This window comes from Melitaea cinxia, chromosome 11, assembly GCF_905220565.1.
Source record: "Melitaea cinxia chromosome 11, ilMelCinx1.1, whole genome shotgun sequence".
In the NCBI taxonomy this organism is placed as follows: domain Eukaryota; kingdom Metazoa; phylum Arthropoda; class Insecta; order Lepidoptera; family Nymphalidae; genus Melitaea; species Melitaea cinxia.
Genome location: NC_059404.1, coordinates 4,955,648 through 4,965,863, shown reverse-complemented (window position 1 = coordinate 4,965,863; position 10,216 = coordinate 4,955,648). Strand labels below are relative to the sequence as shown.

General features: G+C 30.7%; 1 long non-coding RNA gene across 1 annotated transcript; it reads left to right on the top strand.

The window, feature by feature from the left end:
- Nucleotides 1-7,603: 7,603 nt before the first annotated feature.
- LOC123657773 lies at nucleotides 7,604-8,621 on the top strand. Its single transcript, XR_006743764.1, has 2 exons — nucleotides 7,604-7,837; nucleotides 8,354-8,621. It is a non-coding gene; the product is annotated as an uncharacterized LOC123657773 (long non-coding RNA).
- The last annotated feature ends 1,595 nt before the right edge of the window (nucleotides 8,622-10,216 follow it).

The following is a 10,216-nucleotide window of genomic DNA, read 5'->3' as shown; positions in this document are numbered from 1 at the left end:
TCATAGCACTGGCTGTTGCGCTGGTGGTCGCGAGTTCGATTCCCGCTCACGACAGACATTTGTATAAGCCATATAGATAGTTGTCGCGGTCTGGGCGTTGTGCTTGTATATTGTTAGTATTTCCGGACCCCCGACACACGAGACTGACTGAGAACTACTGGGGGCCGTTGAGTGTAAAGCGTATATTTATTTATTATTTACATCGGATTTACATATTTCTCATAGGAATAATCATTTTCAATAATTTATGACTTAATGATATTTTTTATTATTATTATACTCCATAAACATGTTCAGTTAGCCTATAATTGCAGTACACAATGCCAATTTATTGTAGTGTTAATTTTTACTTAAAAAAAATAATTAAATGTTGCGTTAACTTTCTATATAATAAAATGAAACGTTAGACTATAGATACGTGATACGTTTATTAACTAGTAGTCTATATTCAATCTGTAATTATTTCTTTTTTTATATATAATTTTATCCAGCTGTTCTATTACTAAGAATTTTTTTGTCACGTTATTTTTAAAACAGCTCACAGCTTTGAGTTAGTAGCTAGTTTTATATTCATCTACATTCTTAGTTTTTTTTTTTCTTCCAACTTATTTAACTATCGTTTTGTATATCTATTTTAAATAACTATGGCAAAAAAAATACGTTTTAATACTTTTATCTTTACATTTTAACTCGAATTTTGGGAACGATTTTTCTTATGGGGCGTTGCGGAGGGGTACCCTAGCCGGCAAAAAACGTCCGTAACGTTAGAAAAGCGTAAGATTGTTATGTATAGTCTATGTGTGATTGCTAATGTATATTCTACGTGATGACTGTTATTATTATTGTAGTTTGATATTATTTTATTATATATTTTTATAATTCATTGTAAATAAAATCAAGGTAGGTGTTGAAATAATTTTGTTAAGTGTTAAGGTGTTTGCCGTGGTCTGGGTGTTTGTGTAGTCTTTGTGGGTTTCACCACCGTGCCTCGGAGAGCACGTTAAGCTATCGGTTCCGGTTGTTATCATGTACACCTGATAGCGGTTGTTACTCATAGTAGGGAATATATCCGCCAACCCGCATTGGAGCAGCGTGGTGGGTTAAGCTCTGATTCTTCTCCTACATGGGAAAAGAGGCCTATGCACAGTAGTGGATATTAAAGGCTGAAGCAAGCGAAACGAAGATAATTTTTAAAGTCGTTTTTTATTTTATTTTTATCGATAAAAAAAAATCATAAAGAAAAATGTATACACGAATAATTATTTTCTTTATACCTCAAATAGAACTTGAAATTAATATTTTGTAATAAGGAACTTCGTTCCTATTTATAATCTCACCAACTAAACCAAAAAAAGTAGATTTTAAGAAATTTATCTTTAATATGTCTTAAAAGAGTATCATTATATTTATACGAATTGTAACAGATTTAATCGATAGTTAACAGATTCAGAGGTGAATTGATTATTGCGATAAACAGCAACTATCAAATTGCACCTTATATTTACTGTGTTTGTTCAATTGCAGACTGAAATGCAGCTTTAAGCTCAGCTCAAAAGCTACGCTCTCTTCGTCGGTGTTATGTTGAAAGTAAAACTTTTGTTATTTAAATAAAATATATTTGCTATTAATCTTATTACAGTCTATAATTAATATTACGAGTAAATATTATATATCCATACCGTATATAAGTATATAATGTGATGATATTCTGTGCCAGATGTGTCGGCAAACGCATTTGCATTTTTCTCGTGTTTTATAGCTAGAGTGGATTTTGTGTGGGATACTTAACCAATCCATCAATGGTTAAGTGCTAATTCTTTAAAGCTCTGTCGGTGTAGAGCTAAGTCGTGTTGATGGTAAGTGCTCCGACAGACAGGTGGGGTTGTCGTAGGTTACTGCCGTCCGTCATGGTGCCACGTTCTTTTTCGGTACTTTAGAGAGCTAAAGCCCTCTAAGAAGACGTTGTTGATTTTTGTTATTTATATGAGTATTCACAATGTACATAATTTGTATGAAAGAATACTCACTCGGAGAAGCGATACCATTTATTAGGATATGTGGAGTTTAAGTGTTTTTTCGCTCTTTACTACAATTAAAGCAGAGAACGAATGGGCTGTGTTCTACTGCCTCGAGACTCTCATTTTTATTTTTAACATAATTACTTAAGCAAAATTTCAAACAAACTGACGACTCTCGAGCGCGTCAAAAAAGTTATTTTCACTTTATTTAATTAGTATTATTAATTAGGAGTTATTAACTGGTATTTTATTTCATAAATCAGTTATTAAAGTTTTAAATTAAAAAGATGAGTATTAAAGCTGAAATTTAAATTCAGGGTAAATTGAGAGATCGTTAAAAGTCGATATACACACAGTTTACTCAAGCACCAAAGAGCTTTGATTTTAATAGGGTTAATCTCATTGAATAAAAAAGTTTGCTCTTACAAATAAGACTTTAGTGTTTTAGATTCGTAGCTTTGCACTTTTCAATTATTTTACTCAAATGACTATGTTGGAATTTTGTAGAAAGATATTAGATAGATATTTTAAAAGATATTTTAATTTCAATAAATTATTTATTTGACGTTGTTTTTTTATTTCACTCTCGAGAGACTGTTCAGTCTCTCCCCAAAAAGTCAAAAAAAAACCGCGCCTCGGATAGGGCGTTAAGCTGTCAGTCCCGGTTTTTATCATAGGCACCTCATAGCAACCGTTATGTAAGGAAAATAACGGCCAACCGTCAGTGGTAGTCTGGTGGAATAAGGTCTGACTCTTCTCCTACACGAAGGAAGAAGCTTATGCCCACCAGTGGGATCGGTACCCAGTTGAAAGTCATGTGGTAACATAAAAGATACAGCTAAATAGAGAATCTCCTCCTTTTCTTGATATCGGTTAGAACCAATTTCAAATTTTAAAGAGAAGCAAAAAGCAAAACTCACGAAAGTGGAAAGTTTGACGTCAAGGTTGCAAGAAATCTATTTCTTCACGATATTTTTAGTTAAACTCCCTTGGCCTGATTTCCGTAAACTTTCCTTACGCTGTAGCTGTCATAAGGCAACTCCTATCTGAATAATGTGAAATTGTGACTCAAACGATTTCAATCTACGTTAAATAAAATGAAATTATTTTCTACCGGCCCCGGAATAGGCAATTTAATTTTTTTTTTTGCAATTTATTTTGACTATTTATTAAACTATTTAAACAGCAAATATATCTAGATATATATTGTATTATTCTGCATTTTATGTTTACTTTAAATTAAAATCGGGTTATCTTTATATTAGAATATCGGATATTTTCCCTTTATTATTATTTTTTTTTGTATTAAAGCGATTATCATGTATCACGTCTATACACAGGTTATTAGTTGATGTCAGTATTTAAATATGCACTGAAAGTAATAAGAAACATCTGTATTTAATCAAATATTGGTTCATCTTATTTTCTTATAACATATAATAGAATACAAAAATGTATGGATACTTTCATTTTTATGCATCTGACATGAAAGGCAGTTAGTACATAAAAAATTTATCGAATTTGTTTGCTGGAAAATGATATAAACGATAAATAATAAGTTTTTTTTTATAAAATACAATATTTATAATTTTTTATATTTTACAATGTTATCTTATTAAAAAAAAATCAAAATTAAACCTTCATGCGTATAATGAAACAACATTCTAAATAAGTAAATTTTAATCAGAATAGACAATTTACTATTTATAATGACCGCATCGCGGTCAAATTAGTTTCGGTTCGGTTAGCGCGGTGTGGCGTTGAAAATCGTAACATACTGGCACTATACTCGACATCAAAACTATATACTTACCAGTCATGTTTATTATATTACTATTACGCAATGTAATATTAACAAATTTAACCATAGAATCGACTTACTGGTACAGAAAGTGCAAATGAAAATTTTAATTATAAAGTTTTGTAATTTATTTGAAGTTTTTTTCGTTAAAAATTTGATCAAATGTTTAAATTATGTGACTTGTGTATGATAAAATTAAATGGGCATAAATATGTATGTATAATTGTAATTCAGGGGGGCTAATCATTTGTAGTACAAAAAAAAAAACTAAATTTGTTTAAACATAATGTATTTGTTTATCTTGTATTTTATTATTAAGTGTTAATATTCTAAACTATATTGACATTTAAAGGTAGTGTTTAAACAATAAAGTATACAAAGTATAAAACGATTTAAGAATTAGAGCTTAAAACTCATTGAAGCATGAAATAAACGTTACGCGCTTGAGAAAATTTAGGTACAGTTTTTTGATCCCTTGGAACGTTTTGAGAGTTCATTTCAAGTATGTGATTAAAGCAAGTACGTCGTTTAAATATCTTGAGCCCCCTTGTATTCTTATAATGTCTATACAGTACAAGGTTATTGTAGCATCACTTTATATTTGAATGTAAAACCTGTTTTTTTTCTGTTATTTGTTTTGTTTTGTTTAATTTTTTGAACTTAAACCTTATTCGTATTTGTTCATTGGAGAATGCGCTCTTCAAGGCATGGTGAGGAGGTTTACTGACAGATACAACTGGATAAGAAATTATTTTTTGTATAAATACAAAACTATATTCCCTGAGCGGGAATCAAACTCGCATCCGATGGTGTTAAGGTAGTAATACTAATCATGCCACTATAAAAGAAAGGTTAATAATAAGGTATTATATCCTGAAAGATTTTTTTTTCAGTAGAAATCTACCATAGTTGTATTTCTTTTTTAATTTTTATTTACCTCTCATCGTTATTGTTAGCTCTCGTCGAATGGTTCGTCCTACATTCGGCGAGCTTTCAATCATGCAAATAAATCTGCCCATCGAGTCACATATTTGTATTATTTTATTGCCGTGAAACTGAAACTCAAAATATATGGTATTTTTTATATATTTTTGTAAAAACCGACTGTTAACAAATTACCCCTACACTTATGAAGGCACTAATCTGCCACGCTGATTCATGTCGGGTTAGTAAATGAATAAAGACTTACACTCATATTTTAAAAATCATGGTATCAATATTGTTGATCTATCGCTTACTGTCAAGCTCAAAACAATTTTGTAGCTAAATAAGGTAAAGTAATAACAGTGCGCTTAAATTTGGCGAATTCTCATTATAATCGCGGATCTGGTAGCTCGAACAATATAAATGTTATAATTCCAAGAGTTAGGCTAGCTAATCAGTTACTACTAAATAATTTAACGAGTGTAATCTTCGGCTGACCTGGTTGTTGACCCGTAACCAATGCACTGTAATATCTCTGATTAATGTCACCGAGCTCGTACTAATGAAGCGGAGCAGGGAAGTTAGGCGTGGAATTCTAATAATCATACTATCGATAGAACTTGCCACCTGTCAACAAATTAACAATTAACACCTAGTTATGGCGTGCGGCGCGAATCGTGCTAGTTGGAGCTTTTTATTAAATACTAGACGTCCTTTGTAGTTCACCCGTGCTCACAGTTACATTTATTACTGTTACTCTACTATAGTTTGTTTATAATTAATTAAATTAAGAATATTAATTCTTGCAGTGTTTTTTATACTGCCAGGATTGTAAATAAACTTTCAGTGATGTAAGCAGTTACATTATGGACATTGTTAATTGTAACCAACTGTCAACATTTTCTCACTCATACCGAGGAAGATGACCTGAAGTGGAGGATAATTTTACTTACCACAAGAAGACAGCGCTAGTTGAGAGCAGTATTATTTAGATGTGATTTACTGTGACTAAAGTACTTATCCAGTTGGGCTGCTTCAAGCTTTGAGCAAGACATTTCTTGCTGTCTATAATTTTCGTTGCGATTCGCTAGCTTTTTAACCGACTTCCAAAAAAGGAGGAGGTTCTCAATGTTACTTTAGAACTTTTGACTGGGTAGACCGATTTCTACAATTTTTTTTAATCAAAAGGTGGTGCGTGTCATTTGGTCCCATTTGAATTTCCATCCATTCCGTCCATTGAACTTTTTATTGGGTATACCGATTTTGATGATTTTTAATTTAATTAAAAGGTGGTGTTTATCATGTGATCACATTGAAATTTTATCGAGATTTGATTAAAACTTTTTGAGTATTCTTTGATAGCGCGTATTTACTTGTCTATTTTTTCGTCTACTTACGTATTACTTGTCGATGTGATTGAAGTCGGTTTTTTTTTTCGTTTGCGAGCAAACATAATTATTACTTATAGGTGTTTAATTGTTTTTAATTCCTATTAATTATTGTTAAATTTTAAATTGAATTAAAATAACGTTAAGGACATAAGATATCCTTATCATACCTTTAATTATTTACATGACAACATAATATAATTAAGTAAAACTGATTTAGGCTTAGGCGGTGCATCGGGCGCATTTAGTACTATGATGATATAAAATATTTATAAATTATTATGTCCAGGATTATCTTTTTTCTTGGATTTCGATAAACATTTAAATTGTTTTATAAAGATTAATTCGTATTATGTAAATTCCTAAAAGGGCCTTCTTTTAGGTCACTATAGTTGAAAAGGCCTTGTTAAGCCATAAACAATATGATTTACATATTTATCTTTTTATTTATTTCGATTTGATTATCAAGTAATTGAAATGAAACGACTCTTAGTGATTTTTATTACAAAGTTTTATAAATAAATATAACAAAAGAAATAAATATAAAATTAAATTCTGTTTAATTACTTCGTAATTAATTCAGCCGACCCTACTACTTAAGTTACGAGTATGTTTTATTATCATGTTTAACACAAAAGAAAGCCTATATATACTTGTAAAAGCAACTGATCGCTAATTAATATTTACTAATTATACCATAGTTAGTTGTTTATTTTGTAAAAATAAAACAAAGAATACGTTATTAATTGAAAGCTAATACATAAATAAAGGCCTCTTTTTACCGCAAAGAGTAATAAGATTGATCAAACTTGTATTTTTTTATATAGAACTAGGTCGGCAAACAAGCGTACTTCTCACCTGATGGAAAGCGATTACCGTAGCTTATAAACGTCTGTCATACTTCATAAGCATGGCAACCCGTTGCGGATCGTTTCAATATTCTTATAAAAATATTAATAACTTGCGTTTTATAAAAAAAAAAAAACACAATCTTGCCCTTCCTAAATTAACCTTATAACGCTTTCCTCTGACAGTTTTTACAGTCATAAATCAAACGGCCTGATAGGATCTATAAAATATATCGACTATAAGAAAAATAGAAGAGAAAATTTTCTTACCACAAATTCGGAACAGATAAACCTTGCCGATGTAATAGACAGTGTTTGCCCATTATCTAGTATTTATTAGCAATCGCTGTAAAGAATACTTGGAAAGAATTCTCTCGACTGAAATTGTCTGCCTGTTTATTGTCTCGTTTCTCGCTAAGCATTATACTAATGTAACCTTGAAATTTTGCTGAGAAATAAACTAGACGTTAAATAAAACAGTTGAACGCAATATAAAGATAGCTTTTAGAACCATTAGTAATTGAAAATGTAGCGATCGTTATATATAAATAAAATAGTTATAATCTTAATAATGAAACAAATATAGATTTTATACGACTCTTGGATTTTGAATCAATTTTTCTCAGATTAATAAACAAAAGGCAGATGGAGCGCACCGAACATGCGAGTGAAGCCACCAAAGCGAATACAAAATCAAAAGCGAATACAAAGTCGCACCAGTGCTAAAGATAGCGTCGTATTGTTTAAACGTCTCGAGTGATTCATTATTTTGTGTCAAGAAATGCCGTCTTGTGTTTTTAAACATTGTGAAAGTTGTTCCCAAAAATAAAAAAAAGAGGATGGAATTTCATTTTACAGGTAATTATAAATTATTTAATTGATTTTATTATTTATTCACTCAATAAATTATATGGTTATCTCGGAACACAAAACCTCGACATTAATTCAACTGTGTTGCCAGTGTTTGGCGAAATGTTTTTCCCTTCAATTGGGGAAACTACCTGATGGTCTAGGCGTTAGTGAGACTGACTTTTAAATGTACGGACGTGTATTCGATTTCCACACGTAATATCACGCCTAAATAGTTATTCCGAATTTAGATGTATTTTTATTTGTTATTACCATTTACTGTGATTCGGTCATTAATATCTAATGCAGGAGCTTAAATAAAAATGTATATGGTTATCAATTTAGTTCCTATATATATACATATATATGATAATGATGAAGTTATTTACATATATGGTATATTTTGTTAAGTTGTGGGCAATAGCCAGATTATAATATTAGTGGAATTAATGGAAGATGCTAGATATATTTAAAGAATACATATTGTAATCAGTGTCAAGTTTTATTATTTAATGATTTTTGCAGATTGCCGACAGATGTTGTTCTACGCGAGGAATGGGTTTCTATTATTCGCCAAAGCAGGCAAGACAATAATTGGCAGGCTTCAAAATTTTGCGTTGTGTGTTCATTACATTTTAAAGAGGATGGCTTATGCTTTACCGAAAAATGTCGTAGGTTGATAAAAAAAATTCCAATGTAATTATTTGTAATACTATCTAATCTTTTGATCTAGTCTTTAAGTTGTCTGTATATCGATGTATGTGTGTGTGTGAATAAATGATGATGATGATTATTATTATTATTATTAATAAATATTTTAAATTATGTATGTTTTTTTTAATTTGTCTAATGAAATAAATACTACTGAAAAACACTAAAGTTTTATTATCTAGAGTTGTAAACATTGTAAAGTCCATTTAAACCTTATTAAACAAAAACAAAATTAATACCCGAAGCAAAGTGCGGACGGACCGCTAGTTATATAAATCTTGACATATTACCTATTTCTTTCGTTATTTTTAACGAAACCTTTATTAATATTATTATTATTATTAAAGTATTTATTTAGTTATAAATTCATGTATCCAAATAAAACTTTAGAACCTATTGTCGTAAAAGGACATTTTAAAAAATACAGGGAGTTTTTTTCTTTTTATGGTATCATTATACACACATAGATGCACGTGTTCCTACAGTGCCATTTCTAGTCGCCACGCACACATGAATAAAAAGTGGCTTCATACTTTTTGTTACACACGCTCCATCTGCCTTTTGTTTATAAATCTGTGCAATTTTTATAAAAGTTACATAGTAAATGTTTGGTACAAAGTTAATAGAAAGCACACCGGAAGACCACACTGTATTTAAATCTTTGGTTTTCAATATATGTCGTGTTTATTACAGTAAATTACTTTATTTTAATTTTAACTTAGAAAACAAGTTTAAAGTTTATTTACTTACTTTTTATTATATTTGACTAAAATATTATTGATATAATACGTTACGATACGATATGATATGATATAATAACTTTACATTATAAAAGCAGTATAAAAAAATTAAATATAGTCCTATATGCTCGTATCATTAAAATATAAGTATATACATATATATTAAAAATAATAATAAATAAATAAATATCATATAACATACACACACGGTCGTCTGTTCCTATGGTAAGCAACTTAATGCTTGTGTTATAGGTAACAGCCGACCGTTATAACTATTTTTTTTAATAAACATACATAGAAATAATACATATATAAATATATAAATACAAATATTATATTACATCCAGACTCAGGCGGAAATCGAACTCGCAACCCGCAGAACAGAAAGCAGGGTCACTACAAACTGCGCTAACGGGCTAGTCTTATAGATATGGGGCTATATTTTTAGAAAAAATCTCACAATTACTACACATAAATCATACACCATTTTATAGATAATTGCTTACTTTACCGGCACCCACAACTAAAAAATGTATTATTTCTTTTGTTTTTGTAAATTAATTAATTTAATTAAAATTACATATATAACCACTCAACTCACGTATAAATTACCTTTAAATTACCTTTCTTTTTTTATATCACTAGGTCGGCAAACAAGCGTACGGCTCACCTGATGGTAAGCGATTACCGTAGCTTACAGACGCCTGCAACACCAGAAGAATCGCAAGCGCATTGCCGACCCAATCCCCAATCCCCCCCCCCCCCAGGAGCTCTGCTCACCTTACTCACCATCAGGAACACAATACTGTTTGAAAACAGTATTATTTAGCTGTGATCTTCTGTAAGGTCGAGGTACTTCCCCAGTCGGGCTGCTCCATATTTTGAGCAGGGAATTCCTGTTGTGCCCTACCTCAGTTAAGTTTTTACCACGTACCTA